General features: G+C 35.7%; 1 long non-coding RNA gene across 1 annotated transcript; it reads left to right on the plus strand.

Moving 5' to 3' along the window:
• The first annotated feature begins 646 nt into the window (after positions 1–646).
• Positions 647–7,882, plus strand: LOC127492989 (uncharacterized). The gene is made up of 3 exons (XR_007922866.2): positions 647–958; positions 4,340–4,381; positions 6,090–7,882. It is a non-coding gene; the product is annotated as an uncharacterized lncRNA (long non-coding RNA).
• The last annotated feature ends 874 nt before the right edge of the window (positions 7,883–8,756 follow it).

Raw genomic sequence — 8,756 nt, forward strand, 5'->3', positions numbered from 1 at the left:
TGCCCATATGGGAGACCTAGATTGAGCTCCATGCTGCAGCTTTTACAAGCATTTGTAAGTGAACCAAAAAGTGGGGGTGCTCTTTTTCTCTCTTTCTCTGCCTATCAAATATTTTTTTAAAAGGAAATATGTGGTAAATTATGAGAGTACAGAAAAGAATAAATTCTAGAAGGAGGGACATTTCAACATAGCAAACCTTTCTTTGGGAAAATGTCAGTGGTTCAGAATAGCGGGTAGATTGAAAATGCATTTAGGTTAGTTGCACATATATCTTTCTTTCAACATGATCACCTTAATTTCCATCTTCTCACTTCTTTTTGGGGCATTCCAACTGTTTCACTTAATTATTTGCTGCACTGTTGTCTAGTAGCCTCTTCTTGAAACGATTAAAAAAGTATCCATAATGATCACAGGAAATACAAAGTTGAATAAAACAGCCCAACATTCCCATATTTACAGACAAAGACTAACCTGAGTATCTCCGAAATAATTTGGAACACCTTCCTGTGGAGTACCTTTAATTTGTAGATATTTATTGAAAGTAATAGGGATGATATTTCCAAGAAGGGACACTTCTCATCTTTGGAGAATGAGCTGTTGCAATATTTTTTTCATCCAAATGTTCTTCATTCCCATCTCCCTCTCTGGAATAGCCCTTTGGCAGTGATGACTGCAAAGTAGCTATGCCACCAGTTTCAGCAGAAACAACATTTGGTCTTCAAAACACAAAGCGACACTTCCCTTAATGTGTGTTGTAGTGGAAACTCCTTGCAGATCAGAAATACTGGACTTTTTGACAAGTGATCTAAAAGACTTCATTGAAGAGAATATTCACTAGACATAATTATTGCTCTCATTATTGCTGCTGGACTAAATCAAAGGACCTGGATTGTCAGGACATTATTGCTCAGAGAAGCTCTGGGTGGAGGAATTCCAAGGGCTTCATCTGGGTGCTTCTGTAAGTATGTAGTGCATGTGTTTATAATTATCAGTTACCACAGAGTGATCTCAAAAGAGATAGAATTTTATGGAATGTAATATTCTTACGCCTTATAAGTGTTTGTTTTCTTTCTAATTCTACTCCCCAGTGATACCTACTATTGATGAGTTTTGTGCATATCATTGGGGAGGTTAATTTTTTGTGTGAGCTGTGTATTAGCTACAGAGTTTCTATGTAGTGAGCATGCTTAGTTTTTGTGTGTTGCAATTTCCAGGGCTAAACATATACAACATCTATATTTAAGTAGTTTTCCACTAATTGGAGAAAGTCTTCCCAGAATTTGGATGATAATTTCTCATTTCCTAAAATTGTTTATATATTAGATATCAATATTTTAATAATAATGCATCATAACAATTTTCTTTTCATGTAAATGTTGAGTGAGGTCATCTTCATACAGCCTTAGTCTCTTTGTTGTGAATTTTAAGTGTTCATTTATGTTTAAGTATGTTAACATTTTGACATTCATTGCGAATGAAGTAACATGTTTTTCCCTTTTATTTTAATGTGATGTTACTTTTGTTTGATGGAATTTATGTATTGAAAATACAACCATGAAAAATGCATTTAACATCATCATATGACATCAGTGGGCTCTAATGAAAATAACAAAAATCCCTTAGACTGTAAAACCTTTTGCAGTACTTCATAAATGCCTTCTTATTTGATTCTCAAAGAAGCCAATGGGATGGATGTTATTGTCAAAGGAATGTGAACTGATAGGCTTGTGTGCAAGAGGAATAGGTTTCTGTGGAGAAGCTAAGGCTGGGCTAGGTGACTTTGACTGGGATCAGGTGTATTCATGTCACCTGAAGCATGGAAGCAGCCAGGAGTCGAGAGACACATGCCTAAAGGAACTCAAGTAAATTGTTAATAACAAATTATTCTCTCTCCTCTTCACCCTAGGTATATGGTGTAGTATTTGATTCTGGGAGTCTTAGTTACATATTGACTCCTGGAATCACAGGAGAAAAGTGAGAACAACTCTAGTGAAATTGTGACCCAACTTTCTGACAAGGAGCGTTGTTCTTTCCCATTTATACTCTGGGCTAAATTCTTGTGAAAAAGAGAATTGAGAATGCTATTGATTCCTCTCCAGCTTCTTGGGAAAAGTGGGTCCTTCCTAGTCTTGAAAGGGAAGCATCAGTGCAGAATTCACGTTATTTGCTTTCGTTCAAAAATACATAACTGGGAAGAGGAGAATACTGTGTGATTTTGCTAATCAGATGTTCTACTAAGTAAACAAAGAATACTTTAGTATAGATTTTATTTAAAGTCATCGCCTTTCATAATTATTTCATTCTGCATCATAATTTCCTAATTAGGTAATGTAATTACAGGTTGAATATCCTATAATCACAAGCATTTAGGTTAATTATGTTAACCATTAATTACTGTTGAACTACTGAAATGGTAACCTGTGCAAATGAAATGCTTGTAGAGAAGCAACTCAGGTTTTAAAAATTATGCCATATAATAAATACAGATAAGGTCTAACATTAAAGAGACTAGGATCCTCTGTGAAATGCATTAAAGCAAAGAAAATGTAGTTAACTTTGCAGTATCTAAATAACTTCAATTAGCATTCCTTTCATGTTGACTTCAAGATGTCAATAGAATTTTATCTGAATGAACTTATGATTTATAATTTATGTCTATCCAAAGAAAAGCAAAAATGCCATAGGAATGAATTAACTAGCATGTATGTTAGAGTTAAACAATGAATATTTCCTGAGATAAGCACATGAAGACAAGCTAAGATACAAATTGAAATTTTTTTGCATAAATAAACCTGGAAATATTTGCTCATTTAAAGTATCTTTAACATTTATAAGTGAAAAGATATGTGCATTTACACTGAAATATGTAAATTTCAGAAAGTCATTATTGGATTAGATTCTGTTTGTGGCTACATTGTTTTTATCAAAGCCAATACAAAGCAAGGTATCCTCCCCTATTATGAGGATATGACTTACTATTTATATTGTTAGGTTGTTCTTAATAGACATGTAAACCATTAATCAATTGTTATAAGTCTGTATGCATGTGTGTGCTGTTGGTGGAAACTAAATACTAATCAGGACAGAAATAAACTCATTTGGGGAAGATTTTTTCCAGCATTCAGATGGGTGGCTAAATGTATTTTACAAGTTAACCTATTCATTTCATTGAAATTTATGTCAAAATTGGGATTCACTAAAAAAAAACACATAACATGAACTTCTAATCTAAAACATAAATGTATATTAAAGGCAGAGTTACAGAGAGAGGAGAGACAGACAGAGATCCCTCCCCTCTTCTGATTCACTTCCCAACTGGTCACTACAGGCAGGCTGGGCCAGGCCAAAGCATGGAGCTTCTGAGTCTCCCACATGGGTGGCAGGAGTCCAAGTATCTAGGCCATCTTCTGCTGCCTTTTTCGCACATTGGCATGTACTGGGTTAAAAGTGGAGCAGCTGGGACAAGAACAGATGCCCATTGGGGCTGCCAATGTTCCAGGCAGAAGCTTAAATCACTATATCACAACACCAGGCCCCAAACACAAATATTTTAACTGAAATCCTTACTTATTTGTCAAATATTGGGTATAAGGTCAAGGTGACTTATTTAAATATTGGACATTTAAATGAAGATTGAGATTATCTTTCCTGCAAATACTGAACCTACAGTACATGATCTGATATCTAGTTTCAGATTCTTTAAAATGACAACAAAAGAAACCAAGTAAAACAAAAACTAATGCCAGTTGAAAGTAATCTTAATATAATATCCTAGATTTTTAGTACTTAAGAAAATTTTTGGTGTAGCAAGTTGAATAAATCATGCTAGTTGTTTTGTGGCCTGTTGTCATTGGTTTGCTCAAGATCACTTTATTGCTTGCTTAACTGGCATTGAACACCTGCTGTTCCCTAATCCTGCGTTCATCTCCATTCTAATGTGTTTAATGTTGTGGCACCCATTCTAACAAGTACTTAATTGTATAAAATTTGGATGTTCTTGTAATGTGTGTTATTTTGTATGCAGCATAATGAATGTATAAATTATACCTCATTGGCATCTTTCCTACAATATCGTATGTGCATTATATGTTGACTATCGAGTGTTTTTGCTTTGCATGTGTTTTTTCTGCTACTTATAATGCTGCACTCTGCATGGTACTTCCCGATGGAATTCCAATGCACTTTATATTTTCAATTCTCAAGTGATTAGCACTCACCACTATAAACAATGCTGATATAGATGATTGTATAATATATAATCTTTTCAGTATGGGAATTTCTTTGCTGCTATGTAGAAAAGAAATTGTTGACTGATAGCCTATGTTTTATTTCTTTTCAGAATACCTGCAAAAAGCTGTAATTCCAACAACAGTGTACAAAGGTATCTGTATTTGACAATCCTCCCTAACACTGCAATTTCCATAGTTTTAATTTTGCCAAAGTATGTAATAAAATATTTTATTTTTATTTTTAAAATGTTGTATTTTAAAATATTTTTAATTTTACCTATGAATTGCAAAGTTAGTACTTCAGTACTACCTACCTTAATCTAGCTGCCACTTATGTTAACATGGCCATGGTACATTTGGTAAAACTAAGAGAACAACATTAGCATAATATCATAAACTACACTACAGATTTTATTTTAATCTCACATTTTTCTCTTAAGGCCCCTTTTCTGTTACAGACACAACTCCAGAATGCTACATTGCGTTTTTTGCATTTAGCTACTATGTCCCATTAATCCACACCTTTCTGTGAGTGTCTATCATTGTCTGCTCAGTGTTTGTTTTTCATGATTTTGAGACTTTTGAACAGCATTAGCCAGATTATTTTGTAGAATGCCCTTAATTTAGTCTTGACTGATGTTTTCACATGATAAGATGTGGGTTTCAGGTTTGGTAAGAAAACCACAGAAATAGAATTTTCACCAAGGCATATCAACATGACTTCACTTATTGGTGTTTAACAAATTACTCTTATGTAAACTTCCTATTCACATGTTTGCCTACTTTCCTTTGAGAATCCTATATTCTCCACAGTGCAAAATTACCTTCCAGCAGGAATTTTCATGTGCCCTGGACAACAGCAGAAGTTTTACAGAAGAAACGGGGAACATAGTTTAAATCAGCAAAGCTTAGTGAGAATCAATTCTGTTTTCCTTTGCCTGTTAGTCTAACTGCATATGTTCATGTTTATGCATATATGTGTATAATCCACCTGATTCCAAAGAAAACATGTCAGTTCTATAAACATAGAAAGCATGACAAGGTAAATTATAATTTGAAGTATGTAGATGATGAAAGCAAGCAACAAAAGAAATAAAATCAGGAGAGATAACGTAAGCAAAGGCAAGAAGACTGATCATTTACTAGAGTTGAATTGTAATCCTGTTCTAGCTTTTAGGCAGAGCCAACTGTCTCTCCTCAAAGTTCTTTAGGCAGATCTTACATGTAAGTAATAGACCATACTTTCAGCTTGTCTGATATTTCTCTTTTTCTTGTAAAATACATCTTAACTGTATGATACAGGATTTAGTTAAGAAATGCATTTGGGTGTATGTATGAGGTGTCTTCAAAAAAGCCCACAGAAAATGTGTATTATGAAAAAATACACATGAATTTCAGAACTTTTTGCAGCAAAAGGAACATACCTTTTAACTCCATTTTCCAAGAAAATTTTGAAGCACTCTCACACACATATATACAATATATGATTTTATATACTATGAAAATATAATAAATAAAATTACTTGTGTTTATAAAAATGACTACACAATTCCCTTTGAAGTTTACAGCTTTGTCTTTCTGTGCTGAGTTTCAGGGCTTCCTTCAGAGAAATAGGGACTTTACAAACTGTTTCTCTCTTTGCTTTCACTTCAGTAAGGTCTGAAATGATTTTTGAGAATTTTATTAATTCATTTAATTCTGGAGAAATGATTTCATTCATTGTTGTATTCATATTACTTGGGGCATTTTAATATTGAAGATAATTGTATGTTTTATTTTATTTGTGATATGACTACTTCAAATCCTTTTTGAAGATGTTTGATTGTGTGTGCTGATAAACTTATAACTCTTTCCTTACAGATAATAAAAATCTTTCATCAGCAAAACACATCAGATATTATTTGAAGTTGGATGAGAAGGACTCTAGATGTCAGGAACAGAGCCTGGAAAGGAGTCAGACTATTTACTATCAGATCTCTTTCTTTTTTCTTTAATACTGTGATTGACTTCCTCTGCTCCTCAGCTCCTGCGCCGGATGTAAGAGGTATACCTTTTGCCCTTAGATCCTAGGCTAAACACACACACACAGCTGATAGGCTCAGCTTTGTTCAGGAATCCACATTTAGATCTAGCAATTCGGCTTACGAGGACAGAGTAATCTAACAGTTATTTTTCAATTGTCTTACAACACAAGGCTTCATACTTTCAGGTTTCCTCTACAAGTTTGAGGAAATAGCCATAGTCTAAATGCTGAATTACAAAAAGCAAAACCAAAGTAAATGACAAAAATATAATTAGAAAAAAAACACTCTACAAAATAAAGCTTTTGCAAGTAACACAGCTGCTTGACACTGCACATGCAGTTAATAAATATTTGACCCAGTCATGCTATTTGAATACATAGGTACATATAAAATATATGGAAAATATAATTTTAAAAACTTTATTTTGGTATAAAATTTTTTATATCCATGTGTACTACACATTTTTGAATATCCTTTGTATGGATGGATTTCAAATTTTTTTGCACCAAAATAAACATATTTAAATCCATTTTCAATGAACTTTTTGAAGAACTCTTCTATATATACAGCCACACATAGACACACACACACAAATGGACATATTGTAATTTATGTTGTTTGTTTTTAAATATTTCATAAAAATAAGAACATGATAAATGCCTATTAAGTATCTACAGTGTTCCAGGGAGTGTTCAAAGCTTCTAGAGAAAAAAAGAGCCACTTATGTTTATTTCTGTTGAGGAGTAATACCTTCCTATTATTTTGTATATTTAAATGTAGATGGGTGGACAGACAGCTTAGTACCTCTTTGCAGAAAGCGTTTTGGGTAGTATATGTGACTCTGTACTTACACTTTTACACATTATGCGCTTGCATAGGCAGTCCTTTTCACATTAATATCCTCTATGAAAGTTAAGTCAAGGGGCCGGCGGCATGGCATAGTGAGTAAAGCTGACATCTATAGTGCCGGCATCCCATATTGGCCGAGGTTCGAGTCCTGGCCATTCCACTTGTGATCCAACTCTCTGCTATGGCCTGGGAAAGCAGTAGATGATGGCCCAAGTCCTTGGTCCCCTGCACCCATATTGGAGACCTAGAAAAAGCTCCTGGCCCCAAGCTTGGGATCGGCCAAGCTCCGGCCATTGTGGCTATTTGAGGAATAAATTAGCACATGGAAGACCTCTCTCTCTCTCTCTCTCTCTCTCTCTCTCTGCCTCTGCTTCTGCCTTTAAAATAAATAAGTTAGTATTTTAAAAAAAATTTTAAGAAAGTCAAGCAAGAATGATGAGAGGGCCTGGCGCTGTGGCATAGTGGGTAAATCCGCCGCCTGCACTGCCGGCATCCCATATGAGCTCCAGTTCGAGTCCCAGCTGCTCTACTTCTGATCCAGCTCTGTGATGTGGCCTGGGAAAGTAGTGGAAGATGACCTAAGTCCTTTTGTCCCTGCACCCGTGTGGGCAACCTGGAGGAAGCTCCTGGCTCCTGGCTTTGGATCAGTGCAGCTCAAGCCATTGCAGCAATTTGGGGAGTAAACCAGCAGATGGAAGACCTCTCACTTTTTCTCTCTGCCTAAGACTCTCTGTAACTCCTTGTCTTTCAAATAAACAAATAAATTGCTAAAAAAAGGAATGATGATGAACTAATGGAATTCTCTTTTACTTTTAAAATTCAGAGGCTTATAGAAAGTGCAGAGTTGCAAGATTATGCCTCATTATACATTATCACAAAGATACGTGTGTAGATCGTCATTAATTGACAACTGTAGGTAGCAATGTAGCTGGGTTCATGTTAGTGAAAAGCGACTGACGGCAGTGTCCTCAGGCCTGCTGGGCCCCCACCACAGCCCAGGTGTCTGAGCGACCTTCAAAGGCTGCAGTTCTTCAGGGGTCAAGTCACCGGCCTCCCAGGCGCCAGAGCTACCAAGGAGACAATCCAGATGTGGTCTGCTTTGGGAAGCAAGACATGGGATTCCTCCACAGGAGGTACCAGCAGGGATTTCCTGAAAAGGATGGGCACTTAAGCACAGGAGCTTACAAAGCTCTGCTCAGGGACAAATTGAAGAGAAACACTAGCGTTCCTACTTTAGATGCTGGCCATAGCCAAATAGGAGAGATGTGCAACTTCACCGGGAATACTTCAACGTACTGTCCTAGGAGATTGCATGAAAACAAATAACTATGTGTGCAAATATATTACTAATTTCTCATATGAAGACAAAATATTAATATAGTGACCATTTTGATTTGATCAAAAATAATATGACTGATTTGCTTAGATACACTCTCAAGATCTATTTAAAAGTCACTTTGGGGTCAGTGCTATGACAAAGCCAGTAAAGCCACCACCTGCAGTGTCGACATCCCATATGGGTGCCTGTTCAAGACCCAGCTGCTCCTCTTCCAGGCCAGCTCTCTGCTATGGCCTGGAAGATGGCCTAGATTCATCTTTTATAATTTGCTGGATATTTAGTGTAGATTAATTGAATAAATTTTCCACTAATATA

Source organism: Oryctolagus cuniculus, chromosome 5 (genome assembly GCF_964237555.1).
Source record: "Oryctolagus cuniculus chromosome 5, mOryCun1.1, whole genome shotgun sequence".
Taxonomy (NCBI): Eukaryota; Metazoa; Chordata; class Mammalia; order Lagomorpha; family Leporidae; genus Oryctolagus; species Oryctolagus cuniculus.